General features: G+C 39.3%; 2 long non-coding RNA genes across 4 annotated transcripts in view; one reads left to right on the plus strand and one right to left on the minus strand.

Moving 5' to 3' along the window:
* The window catches only part of LOC102003977, a 57562-nt gene extending 46574 nt beyond the window's left edge, over positions 1-10988 (minus strand). Inside the window, exon 1 of the long non-coding RNA XR_264057.2 lies at positions 10905-10988. This is a non-coding gene — a long non-coding RNA (uncharacterized LOC102003977). The remainder of the gene's footprint in view (positions 1-10904) is intronic.
* Positions 28-9535, plus strand: LOC102003456. Of its 3 annotated transcripts, none has more exons than XR_001231259.1 (5): positions 28-141; positions 633-778; positions 2161-2387; positions 5968-6072; positions 8217-9535. It is a non-coding gene; the product is annotated as an uncharacterized LOC102003456 (long non-coding RNA). The 3 variants fall into 3 exon arrangements; XR_264055.2 differs by having other exon boundaries at positions 2315-2387; XR_001231260.1 differs by lacking the exon at positions 5968-6072.
* Positions 10989-13555: the final 2567 nt, after the last annotated feature.

Below are 13555 nucleotides of genomic sequence, written 5' to 3' on the forward strand. Positions count from 1 at the left end.
AGGCGGGGAGAAAACGGCGCTGGGAGGTTCTCTCGCGAGCCTGGAGGGGCCTGGCAGCCCAGTTGCCCCGCCTCCTGAGGCCTTGGGTAGGGCTACTTGTGAACGCCTTTGCTACCTGAACTGTGTGAGCACTCTTTGATGGTAATGCTGAGGCTGTGAGCAACAGAACGTGCCGTTTTTTTTTTTAACAGGGTGGGATTTATCACTGCAGATGTCTGCGGTTTGTCAGGCCTGGAAATAACACAAGATTCCTGTCCCACCCCAGACTGCAGAGCCGGCTAGCCACTTCCCACAAGTGGCCTTCTGTGCCTGTGGTCGATGGCAGTGTTTGGTAGTCTGAGGTCCCTGTCTCCTACACTGTGGAGCAGGAAGACGCATGCACAGAGTATGTCCTCTTGATGGACTGCCTTGACAGTGTAGGTCATCTGAGCCCTCGTCCCAAGGAGTCTCACCTCAGCTTCCAGCCAGAGGGACAAAGTCACCCTGTTGTACCAAAAATCTTGCAATGACAATTTAGAGAGAACAAGTTACACTTCCATTCTGATGGACAGCCCCCCTCCACACACACACACCCTGATACCTGACCACGTGGCTGTCCTTCAGCAAGAATCATCTTAATTCTGTTTAACCAGCATCTCCCCCAACCTCTATGGATGCAAACCCACTGATGAGAGGCTGGCTGCATCATCATCTACACTTGACAGAGACGGAGGGAACTGAAGATGCTGGCTGCCAGGTGGAGGATCCACAGTTGAGGAAGAAGTCCATGTGGAGCTAAGTAGGAGGAAACGGAATTTCATCTTCCTTATTTAGGAATACAGATGGTCCTTGACTTAAGATTTTTCAACTTTCCAATGGTGTGAAAACATACGCATATGACCATTGTGTTTTTCACTTTCAGTTCAGTATTCAATAAATGACATAAAGTATTTACATAAACATCTATTAAATTACATAAGACACAAACTAGTTATAAAATAGGCTTTATGTTCAATGCTTTGTTATAAAATAGGCTTCATGTTAGATGATTTTGCCCAGCTTTGGCTAATGTAAATGTTCTGAGCCTGTTTAAGGAAGACTAGGTTAAGCTATGATGTTGGGTAGATTGTACAAAATACATTTTCAGATTATGATATTTTTAAATTACAATAAGCTTATGAGGGCATAGCCTTATAAGTTTAGAAGCATCTATAATTATTTACATTCTTTGCTTCCTTTCCCCATTGAAAACAATATAACAAAAATCTAGAATATCCATAAAAAATAAAACGATATAATTCCAAATGGAATATTTTTTAAGAAGGAAATACAACCTGCAATTTTAAAAACGGAAACATGAAAAAGCTAAGTTAAACACCTTGACTGTAGTTTAAATCTTGTGACAAATGCTTGTTTACTATAGAAAGTTTGTGAACCTCAGCTCTTCAGAATTCCTGGAAGTTGGGGACATTCTTAGGAAGAAGAGAGCTTTGCTGCAGCTCTCTTAGTTCTATCCCACAGACTTCCAAAGGTTGGCATCTTGGGGTTCTAGATGTATATATATTCTGGAGCAGTGATGGAGAACTTTTCAGAGCTTTCAATGATACAAACAGCCTACTGCGGCACATGTGCCACAGATTTGCCACCACTGTTCTAGAGCAAGAAGATTTCGATCAGGACAAGCAGACCCTTGTGGTCATTCATTTAGTACCTGAGATAAAATCCTGCATGGGCAGACATCCTGCCCTAAGACTTGATTAGAAGCTCCAGGAATTTTAAACCAAATACACCCCTCCCTTAACTGGGCTATAAATGAATTTTATTAAACCATGTAAGTTACAAGAATGTTAATAACAATGACCTTAACATATTTTGCATTTAGTAAAGACAACAAAACTTTATTTTTAGAACGAGTGTCTGGTGTTTAAAAGTGAATCTCTTTTTATTTATTTCGAGTCTTTTCATCTCTTTTGCTAAATTTCTGGAGAGAAGGAAGTCATAATTTTTCCATATGCTGTCCTTAAATTAAACGCTGAGTTATGATTAGAATCATGATCAATACTTTCAATATTGGTATGAAGTTAACTGTTGGAATTGAGTACAAATAACATTTTAAAATATTTTGCAAAGTGTCATCAAGCTTCTGTATTACACATTCAGTTTTTATTTTCAACCTATTAGAGCCTAATACTGGAAATTCACTCACTAAGGAAAAACAATGGAAGTCTGGAGTGTGGGAAGGAAGACAGGAGCAGCAGTTGGAGGATAAACTGAGGCACAACTGGTGATTGCAGGGAGAGTGGCCTAAATCCACTCAGATAAATCTCTCTTCCAGAAAGGGAGGCAGAAGAGAAATCACACAGCACCTTAAGGCCTTGAAAATTGCTGGTTCATGAACAAACTACAAGGTATGTATGGCTGATAAAAGTGGTAAGTGAAAGTGATTTGAGTGCCATTGACAATTAGAAATGTAGCCTAGTGGAGTCAATGCAGGTTTGAAGCTAAATAGTCCTGGGTTAAAATATCAGCATGTTTATTTCATAACCATGTAGCTCTGGCACAAGTTCACAAAGTCCAGAGATTCCCTTCCAGATTATCACATTCTCACCCTGTACTGTGGATGTTAAAACGCAGATCCTTGGATCCCCATTCCAGATATTTACATTTACTCAGGCTAAGGCACATTTTAAAACTAGTGCTCCAGGTAATTCTGATGCGGGAGCCCCTGTACTACTCTATGAGAACCATCACCCTAGTTTCTGCTGCATCATCAAAGATTATGTTACTATTTGAGACATTTGTAATAAACTGAATAGTATTATCATCATAGTAGAATAGCAGAAAAATATGCATTTATGTAATCCCAGCTACCTCTCTCACACCTTCAAGGTGAAATGGAAGACATGAAGTAGATGGCCTTTAGCTGTGAATCATCATATTAGGCGCCAATGTAGCAGCAGCAGAGACAACTTGAAGAGGTTCAGAAAGCCCCTGGGGCTGGAATATGAGGATTGGTCCCCTCAATAGACTGAGCTTTTTCTTCAAGATACTGCAGTCCTTGTTCTGCACCAGTGAAGACTATGGATGCCTTGGACAGGGTGCTTTCCAGCCTTCACTTAGGGCTAGGCTAAAAGATATAACCTAACTCGTAAATCCTTTTCTTCCGATGGAAATAGACACTGTTAGTTATTCTGGCCTAGAGTGTCTTGTCAACACTAATGTACATAGCTCCTCCAATTAATGGAATCAGGTTTTAATTGTATTATTTTAAATTACTACTGTTGTAGTCAGGGTTTGCAAGGGAAACAATTTAATACAGGACACATAATTTATAGGATTATTTTATAATAGTCTCCCAAAGAGTCAAATACAAAAGAGTGCAGAAAATCTATCCACACTAAAGACCCAAAGAATCCAGCTGAGGGCCTGGATCCCACGGTAATGTCCTACACAAGTCTAGCTAAAGACCTAAAGCCCATGGCAATGCCCCCAACAAGTCCAACTGGAGGCCTAGAGCCCACAACAATGTCTCATGCAAATCTGTTTCACGGATCTGCACTGGGAAGGCCCAACAGTCAGCAGTGGAAGCTAGAAAGTCTGTGCTAGCAGGATGAAGGATCTGTGCCAATAGGCTGAGGAATCTGCACTGGAGCTAGGAAGCAACACTCAAAGTAAGGACCAGAGCTTCCCCGAAAAGTACCACAGCCATCCTCAGCAACAATGAGGTCCTAAGTGCTTACAATGAGAACAGCTGAGTTCATATCAGGAAAGCCAGGACAACAAACTTCAAGACATTTAACAAGGCACCATCCTCCCCTCCAGAGTCAGGAACTGATGCTCAAAGTAAGGAGCAGGGCTCCCCCAAAGTGAACCATAGCCATTCTCAGTGACAACAAGGTCCTGAGCTCCTTTAACAGTGAAAATAGCCAAGTGCATATCAGGAAAGCCAGCATGACAAGCTCCTTCAGGAGAACCAACATCCCTGCTTCTTCCTCTTCAGTTCTCATTTCTATGTTGTTGGCAACAAGCCTCGGGTGGGACCTCCACACCTAGCACCATGCTGATTCAGTTCAGCTGGGTGTTACAAGATGACTACCAGTTGTCAGTCCACCACAACTACTGATATAATTGTGTCTCCTCTAAAAGATAGCCAGATATTGTTTTCATAATTAGTAAAACACCTATCTTTTGAAATTTGGAAAATAAGCCAAAAGTCTTGAAAACTTCATCAAGCAGACCACTTCTTTAGGCGATTCAGACCACAGACTGGAGCTGGGAGTCAACTGAAAGAGCTTTATACATAGCTGCTAGATTTGCAGAGTGTTGTATGGGCATGACACTGAATTAGATCCTTACAGGTTTTCTTTGTTTAATCTTAATGAAAACACAGGAAGTTATTTGTATATGCTTAATAAAACTAATGGAACTAACTTGGAAAGTTTAAATAACATATATAATTTCCATGTCAAATAAATGCTAACATTGCAACACAATTCAGTTCTGCCTCTTTAAATAAATAGCTTGTGTTCATCCCACCAGATTCTTTTAGTTTATATGTCCATGCTCAAGGAAAGCATTCATACACACATTTCAAAAATACACATGGGGATATAAAGGAATATGATGGGGAAAATAACTCCCAAACTTAAATGTACTGAATTTGTGGTCTCACAACATCAAAGAATGAAGTTGTGAATCAAAGGAGGAGGTTAGCAGAGTTTTATTGGAAATACCAAGAATAGCTCCTGCATTTCCAGGAAAGGTCTTGAGTGGGCAGCCACTAAGTCTCTTTGTCCGGGGTATTTCTTTTATGGAAAAAAATTAAAACAAAATTTCATAACAAAGTAATAGAATAACAGTAGTCCATGTTGTTATCTTTAAAGTAGTTGCTTAGAGTACAAAATATGGGCATAAAAATTTCTCCAATCAATATTAGCACATATCTTCTTTTTCAATGAACTAAGAGACACTAATAGTATAACTGACTTGCATTTTTTCCCTTTTCCCTACTGACCTTTCCCCTTTCACCCATCCTAGTTACTTTTTCTTTTTGAACAATTTCTTCCAATTTCACAGTATCTACTGTACATTTTAGGCCTTATTTACTCTTTCAACTTCTCATACTAGGGAGACAATACAATGTTTACACATATGAGCCTGATTTACTTCACTTATGAATATGGTCTCAAATTGCAGCCATTTACCCATAAAAGTCTCAAGTTTATCAGCACAATTTGTAAAAGCTAAACCTTGGAAACAACCCAAATGCCCATCAACAGAGAAATGAAAAAAAGTTGTGGTGTTTTTATACAATGGAGTACTACTCAGCCATAAAGAATGTCAGGGGTATTTTATACAGAAAAATCACAATATAGGTATCCCCTAAGTGACAGTGGAAGACACCCTGTCAAGGCATCTATAATCCATCTTCACTGGAGCAGAACAAGGACTGCAGTATGGGGATTAAATGACAACCAACCTATAGGATTACCAGTATGGTTTTTTTAGCTAATATTGAGATAATAGGGAAGCAAGGTATATAGCAAGCGTCATTCATCCTTAACTTTATCAATAACTTCTAATCATAGAAGGAACAAAGACATTATTGGCAAGGGATAGGAGTATGGATCCAGATGTTCTGGTCACTCACCAACGCATTGATGCCTATCTGGGCTCACTGGACCAGGTGGTGCTCCTTGCAGTATAATCTCAAATTGCTGTTCGTCTCTGGAGGAGATTGCTGGCCTGGCTACTGTGTCTCCATCTTGAGGCCTGGCTCTCTGCAGATTTGCCTCCAGCCACAGTCTTGGAGTGTCTTATCTTCTTATTGACTTCCTCAAGGCCTCATCTCTCTCTGACTGCTTCTTAGTTTCTATCTAACTTAGCTGTCTATAACAGGGACAATTAAACAATGCCACCAGAAAGCAGAGGCAAACATAGGACATGGTATGTTCCCTAAGAAAACTGACACCATTTGTTATGATTTAGATGGACAACATCTCCCTAGAGCTTCATGTCAACAGAAGTGAGGCTTTTGGAATGTGATTGGATCATGGGGTGCTACGTTCATCAGAACTGAAAGTACATTAGAAGGTAGGGTATAAACAGAAAAGGTGGGTCACTGGATGCATAAAGGAAGGATATATCCCCTTCCCAACTCCTCCCTTCTCTCTGTGCTTCCTGGTCACCATGAAGTGAACAGCACTCCTCTGCCAGACCAGCAGTCCTCTACCAGACTTTTCCATTGTGCTGCTTCTGCCTTGGAGCCAGCTGACCATGGACTGAAACTGTGAGCCAAAATAAACCTCTCCTTTAAACGGTGGGTGTTAGGTATTTTGTCACAGCAGCAAAAAAAGTGACTAAGCACCATTTAAACAAACCAAAGGGCACAGGAATGGGTAGGCAGAGAGAAAGGCAGCTCCAAATTAAGTCTGAATAAGGGATAGAGCCACCAAATGTAATGGGTATACCTTCTTTGGAGTCTTACCCAAACAAACCATTGAAAGAAAAGTACAGTGGGGCACTTTGCTTTGTATCCAATTAATATCCAAAAGAATTCTTTTTAAGGTTAAATGAGTCCACGTCATCAAGGTTGTTTAAGAAATATTATTCCACATAAGACACAAACACTAAAGTAGTGGAAAGAAAATAACAAAGCCTCAAATGTGTTTTATGATATCTCAGGATAAAGAAGAATGACACAGGAAAGCAAAGGTGGAAAAGTCTTGGCAGTCACTGAATCTTATGAGAGGAATATAGGAGCCTGTTGTGTTATATTCCATACTTACATGTGTGTGTACATGTTTGGCTCTTTTCATAAAATAGTACTGTATTTTGTTTCATAGATCAGTCGTGAATGACTACCCTGGAATACTGGAGTGTGGTGCTGGGTATCAATATTATAAAAACCAATCATGCTCTATAATAATGTTGCCAGGGAAAATTTCTTTCCCCAGCTGGAGCTGTGAGATTCTGAACTACCCAAAATGCAACTCTGTCCCAGGTAGTCACTTACAATAAAGGGTACTGTAAGTAGGTCATATATATATATGCCCTCTATTTATAGATCATAAAGGCCGAGCATATTTGGAATTCTTCTGCCCTTGCCTCATTTTTCAATGCCAGCCCTGTGAATAGAGGTGGTTCTGCATAAATATAGCAACAAGAAACTCCCTCTCCACCTCTCCTGTCATATGTATATCTTATGTTTTTATTTACTTACCAAACTCTCCACCAACTATTTTAGGATGACAGCCACAATTTACAAGTTTGTTTTTCCTTAAAATATACATGTGTTTTCATGTCTTGAGCTGGAACTTTAAGAGAAAGTTGGCCCAGGAGGTTATATATATTTGCATATATGTATATATACATTTGTGCATATATATATATATGTATATATGGTAAGTACACAGTAACAAGTTTCCAAATTTTAAAGCGACAATATCATTACATGATTCACTCCTTAGGCATCCAGGAAACTCCAAGATCAGATCCCAGCCAACTTTCTCACCTTCATTTCTCCCATTTGCCATTCCTTGTCCAAGAACTGCCATTGCCTTCCCTCAGCACCGATACCTGTAGTGATGTTTGCATCCCTCGATCTTAAATGGCCTTCCTTTCTTCTCCACAGATCTCAAGCACATCTGACTCAAATACTATGTTCTTTCTGAAAATTTTTTCTGGTAGTCCTGGTTGAAACTAATCTTTCATTTCCAGTTGTGTTTAATCTCCTTTGTGAACTGTTTTTCTGTCTTATTTATTTTCTGTATTATGTTTCTTACACACATGAATTAATATCCCTCATCCTCTACAAGCTTTCTGATAATGTTACTTCTTTTATTTTTTGCCTGTGTACAGCAATTAACACAGTGCCTTGTTTCTACATGTGGCGTTTGTATATATTTAATGAATAAATAAATGGAGGCTAATTGTGCTGAGACCTGCTTATTTAAAACACAAGGGTTGGAAAATATCCTGAGCTAAAAACTTATAAACATTTGAAAGAAAGCTACTGGGCCTTTAAGTTTGCAATGTTCTTTGTTTGGAACTATGTTGTGTGGAAGCCCAGGAGAATTTCCCAGAATGTGTGGGCCTTGTCAAAGAGGCCCCACTGAGTTAAACTGGCCTCATATTGCATAGTTATGGTTGGCTGAATTCAAGGTCCAGGTAGTGAAATCAAAGTTAACAGGATTAAAGCTTCTTCTCACCATGCCAATTGTATGCCTTCTCTGCAGGTTTGTTTGCTGTTCAGGCACCTCTCAAGTGAACATTCTCTGAAGACTGCTCAGGCTCCACAAGGCCACAGGAAGCAAAGGATCCCCAAGGCAGCCACTGCAGTGGTGGGTGTGGGAGGAGGGTTGCAAATGACACCAGGAAATTGGAAGCGCTACTTCTTTTAGATGCTTATTCTCAGTAGATGCCACCTCTGAAGGGAACTGTAATCCAGCCCAACTAAAAATAGACTCCACAATCATTCCGTTTGGTTCCTGTCTCTCTGAAACACTGGTCTTTTTTGTTTCTCTGCCTTACATCTGCATGGCCTGGCAGCCTTGGACAGCACTCCTAGCCATACATAGAAGGGACCAACATGTACAGGGACTGCTTAATTCACATTTCTCAGGCCCCACAAGAAGGGGCATGATGACACCTCTCACCCATGGCGATGGTGGCTGCTATCAAAACACCAGATATGTACAACAGAGGGAGAGCCTGCAGAGAAAATGGGACCCTGGTGCACTGTGGTGGGATTGTAAAATAGTGCAATGGTTGCACTTGCTTTGAATGAGCATGAATGAGGCTGTCATGGACTGAATCGTGTTCCCCTAGATTCATATATTGCAGCACAAACCTCTAATGTGATTGTATGTGATGCTTAAGGAGATTATTAATGAATGGGATCACAGTGACCCTAATCTAGTAGTATTATAGGCAGCTAAATTAGATAGAAATTAATATATAGTCAGAGAGACTAGGCTGTTAAGGAAGTCAGCAAAAAAAAAATAAAGACGTTAGAATTGTGACTGGAGGTGCAGCCAAAGAATGCCAGGCCTCAAGATAAAGATGCAATAGCCAGGCCTACATGTTTCCCCGAAGGGATAAGCAGTAACTTGGAATTATACTATAGTTGGTATACTATAGTTGGTCCAGTAAAAGTACAGATAAACATCAGTTGGTCAGGTGGGTGATAAGAGTATCTGGACCCATCCTTTCCCAAAATGCCTTTGTTTTTTCCATGTACTCTTGCAATGTAACCTGCTTCTCTATTGGAGCAATATTAGCTAAGCATCTATACTTGAAATCCTATGGGTTGATAATAATTTGACCCATGTTGTACCCACACTGTGTCTTTGCTGTATACATTACCCCTGACAAAGCGCCTACCTCTTTCTGGTCCCTTCCTGTCTCTCAGGAGCTATATCTCTCAATAAAATTTTCATATTCTTAATCTCTGTTGTTCATTCTTTGATTTCAGGGAACACAAACTCCGTGTACCTGAAATCTAGCAGATGGGAATTATACTTTTCCCCCTAAATTGATAGGAATGGCTAAAAAAAGAGAGATACCAGGAATATGCATCTTCTGCCCAGTGAATTCTTCCATTCTGTATCCCTTCAATCTCTTCTCTCCATTTATGTTTGCTTGTTCTATAAATCTCTTAAAATACTTTGTTAGCTAACGATTATGTTTATGAAGGACTAGTATTCTCAAACACAGTTAAAATATACTAGCAAAGTTTTTCTTTATATAGTATAATTCCAAGTGACTTTTCTCTAAGGAGAAGCTAATATTGTATTTAATTTTCTAGAATCATGAGGAAAATGTTCCCATCCACACTCTGAAATTATATTTTTATAAATTTTTTGCCTAAATGTTTTTTTGGCTTTGATTTTTTGATTCATGATTTTTCCTAGGGAAAACTGAATGCCTATTTTTGGATGTTTTGTTTCCAGTAGTATATATATCCTTAAGAAAACATTTTCTAATATTAAATTGTAATTTAGATTTCACATGATGTTTTATGACTGATGATATATGATTAGCTCATAAAACCTTATTACCTACAAATCATTAACAATGAAATTTTACTAAGCAGGATGAGTTAAAATCATTTGAAATCTTTATCTTCCTTAATTTTATTAAGTAAACTAATGAATTTAATGCTGAATGCTTAATTGAATAAAAGCCATAAAGCTCGGGTTTATTCTACATGGTTGCTTCTCTCAAACCCTTATGTACATTGTAGAAATTCATAAGGGGCTGGGGATTTAGCTCAGCGGACAAAAGGGCCTGCCTAGCAAGCGCAAGGTCGTGAGTTCGGTTCCCGGTACCGGAGAAAAACCAAAAAAAAAAAAAAAAAAAAGAAATTCACTGTATATTGGTGGACTGAACTGTCCCAAAGATTTTCCACCAAGACTGGCTCTATTGGGGTTTCATAGTTAAATAATAATCAATGCAAAAATCATGTAATTTGACACTCATTGCAACTTAAATAAGTATATTTAGTATATTGGTATATTGTAAAACCACTCTGGCAAAAATTAAATATGCAAGGTAAACCTCTTTGCAAACATTGAAAGTTTTGAACACTCATGAGGAAATTCACAATTTAAACTGAATTATTCTTCTCTTTAAGTTATTATTTCTTTTGTACCATCTTCTTCTGATCAGAAACCAGATTTTTGATCTATACAACAATATGAGTTAGAGCAAATATTTAGTTTGATATCTTTTCTAATTGAAATGAGGTCAGATTTCCTCATTTCCATGAGTGCTGGGATTAATGCAACAGCTGAGAAGATTAAGGTCTTTTTAAAAAGCTAAATACAATTCCACCCAGTTTCTCCAAACACTCAGGAGAAAGTCTAACACTGCAATCCCTCAAACGCATACAGCCCCCTCCCTGCCCCTCATTCTTCTCTTACCTTGGAATATTATTTTCCAAGGCTATACATTACAGAGAGGGCAAAGTCCAGTTGCTTTGCTTGAGGCTTCAGGTACAAGCAACAGATTTCCTGTCTGGAATCACCAGAGAACCAAAACAGATATTAATTTTTAACTTTCTTACGTAAGTCTTTTTTAAAGTAAAATTACAGCTATTTTACCACAGCAGTCTAGGGCTGCCAGGTTTGAGTCAGCAAACCCTGTTACCGAGACAAATGAAGACATGAGAGACAGACTATCTTTGCTGGGGGGTCAAGGGTCTTCACTAGAATGGAGTGAAGCCTCAAATTGGCTCCAACCGCCAGATTTATTGAGGAATAACAAAGGCAATAGAGTTTTGCCGAACAAAGAAGTTTGTTTTAGATAGCAAGGCAGGCAAGCAAGGCATGGTGACAGTTTTGCTGAATAATTAACTTTTATGTGCTTGTCCCCTTGGAAGCTTCCTTGTTTTCCCCATAAGGTTCATCTCTGCCCGACCTGGCAAAACATCCTGTCTTCAAGACATTTTGACTCCTCAGAGTTAGCAGTCTTCTGTCTCCCAAGACAACCTGAGCAGATACCAATCAGTTGGGTGTCACAAGGAGCTCCATATAGCACAAAAAATGCGCCAGGGATAGATAATGGTTTGGAACACAGTGGTCAGGTGTCCAGTTCTACCTGGGCTGGTTCTGACCCATAAGTCCTAGTGTGCTAGAGCCCACACAGGACGGGGTAACACACTAGATCATCTTCTTACAGATGATGTGAAAACCACCTTCCCAATTTGGGAAAGATTTAAATTCCCTTAGAGAGTGAGGATGACAAAAACAGCTGAGACTGATGTTATAACAGTTACAAGCTATGTGATTCTGTAAGCGTAGTACTGGAGCCCTGCGGGTGCTTACTAAATATTCATTGAGTGAATTAATGAGTAAATAAAAGATTCATGGTTTAAAAAAATCCAACAAATCACCTTGTTGTTTTCAAGATTCAAAAGCATTACAAACATTTGTATTATTTTTTTCACATATCTACGCTTCCACAAAATCTATTTAGCAGAGTGTCTGAACAAATGCAATGCACGGTGGTGTTCATTTTTTGGCTGAGCTACTGAGGGCAACTCTCCCTTTTTGAAGTGTGGTAATGTGAGTTAGGGGGATTGTGACTCTGTGACTCTGTGACTCTGTGACTCTTGCCTTGGAAAGTTTCCCCAATTAGCCATGTCTGACCTTTACAGAATGTGGGGCTTGTGGTGTAGGTGGCCATGTCTGTTTTTGTAAGATAGCTCATTTACACTTGGCTTTTGCGATGGGTGATCAAGTTTTAATTCAGCCTACAATATTATAGCAGCCATAGCTAACATCATCTCAACCAAACCTACATACAACAAGCACCAAAACTGAGTGGGAGTCCTTGAGGTTAAGACTGTCAAGAAGATCACCAGAACATGTTGTCTTAGCTACTTTCTTCTGGCTGGGACATATACTTGCCACCTGTAACTTAAGGAAGGAGAGGTTTACTTTAGCACATTATAGTCCATGGTTGGCTGGCTCCCAGGCAGAAGTGGTATGGCAGAGATGGTATGGCAGAGATGCATAGTGGAAGAGAAGCTGATTATGTCATGGTTACCAGGAAGCAGAGAGAGAGAACAAAGGAGCCAGAGAGAGAGAGAGAGATACCCTTCCACATCACCCTCAGTGACCTACTTCTTCCAGCCAGGCCCCACTTTCCAATGCACATGGAGCTGTTGAATTCACTGTTCGATGATTCCACTGATGAGTAAGCTCCACCATGATCTAATGACCTTCTGCAGGCTCCACCTGTGAGTGCATGAGGCTTTGGTGAGACCTTCTTGCTCTACACCATAACATGCTTTTCACACCAGCAGAGTTCACGAGAGTTCAGATTAAAACCTATGAACGTGCATCAGTGCACACTTGCACACACAATCCTTAATGAAAACTCAAAGCACTAATACTATCAACACAAACAAGGTTGAGAAATGCTGGAGTAAAATGACAGAGAATTTGCTGTGTCTGGGCTTTTCATGAAAACCCCGAATCAGGTTCATTCAGATGAAAAGGCAGTAATTGTCCATGAACTTATGCCTTAGCTTTTCTATTTTCCTCAACTTTCTTTCTAATGTATAAAAGCTGCAACTTAAGAGTATTTAGTTACAAAGAATTTTAGTCATGTCAAGTTTGATTTTTTTAGAAATTCAGTTTATTGGATTATAAGGTTATTTGTAACCATGAAAGGATTTGGATGCAGCCTCTTTTTTATTTTAATACCAACAGCAAGAGGAAAAAGTTATGTTCCTAAAGAAATGTCTTTGCATTCCAGTTTTAGGATGTTTAAAGAAAATCCCACATATTCTGATAGGGATGGGGTACTTTCTAAGAATAAACCACAGGTTTAACCCAGGGTTATGGACGATTGGCAGAAAATTAATAATTTGGAGCCTTTCCTTAGATATAACCTTAAAGTCAATTTGAAGGATTCTAAATTAGTGAAAAGGTGCCTTTATTGTTAGATTTAATTCTAAAGTTCAGCTATTTTTGGTTATAAGACATTTCAAAGTGTAGAGTTTACAGAAGTGGAAACTATTAACCTAGATGACCTTGGTCCAGTTCTAATTTGAGTATAGAGTTGG

This window comes from Chinchilla lanigera, unplaced genomic scaffold (genome assembly GCF_000276665.1).
Source record: "Chinchilla lanigera isolate Chin_1 unplaced genomic scaffold, ChiLan1.0 scaffold00091, whole genome shotgun sequence".
NCBI classification, from domain to species: Eukaryota; Metazoa; Chordata; class Mammalia; order Rodentia; family Chinchillidae; genus Chinchilla; species Chinchilla lanigera.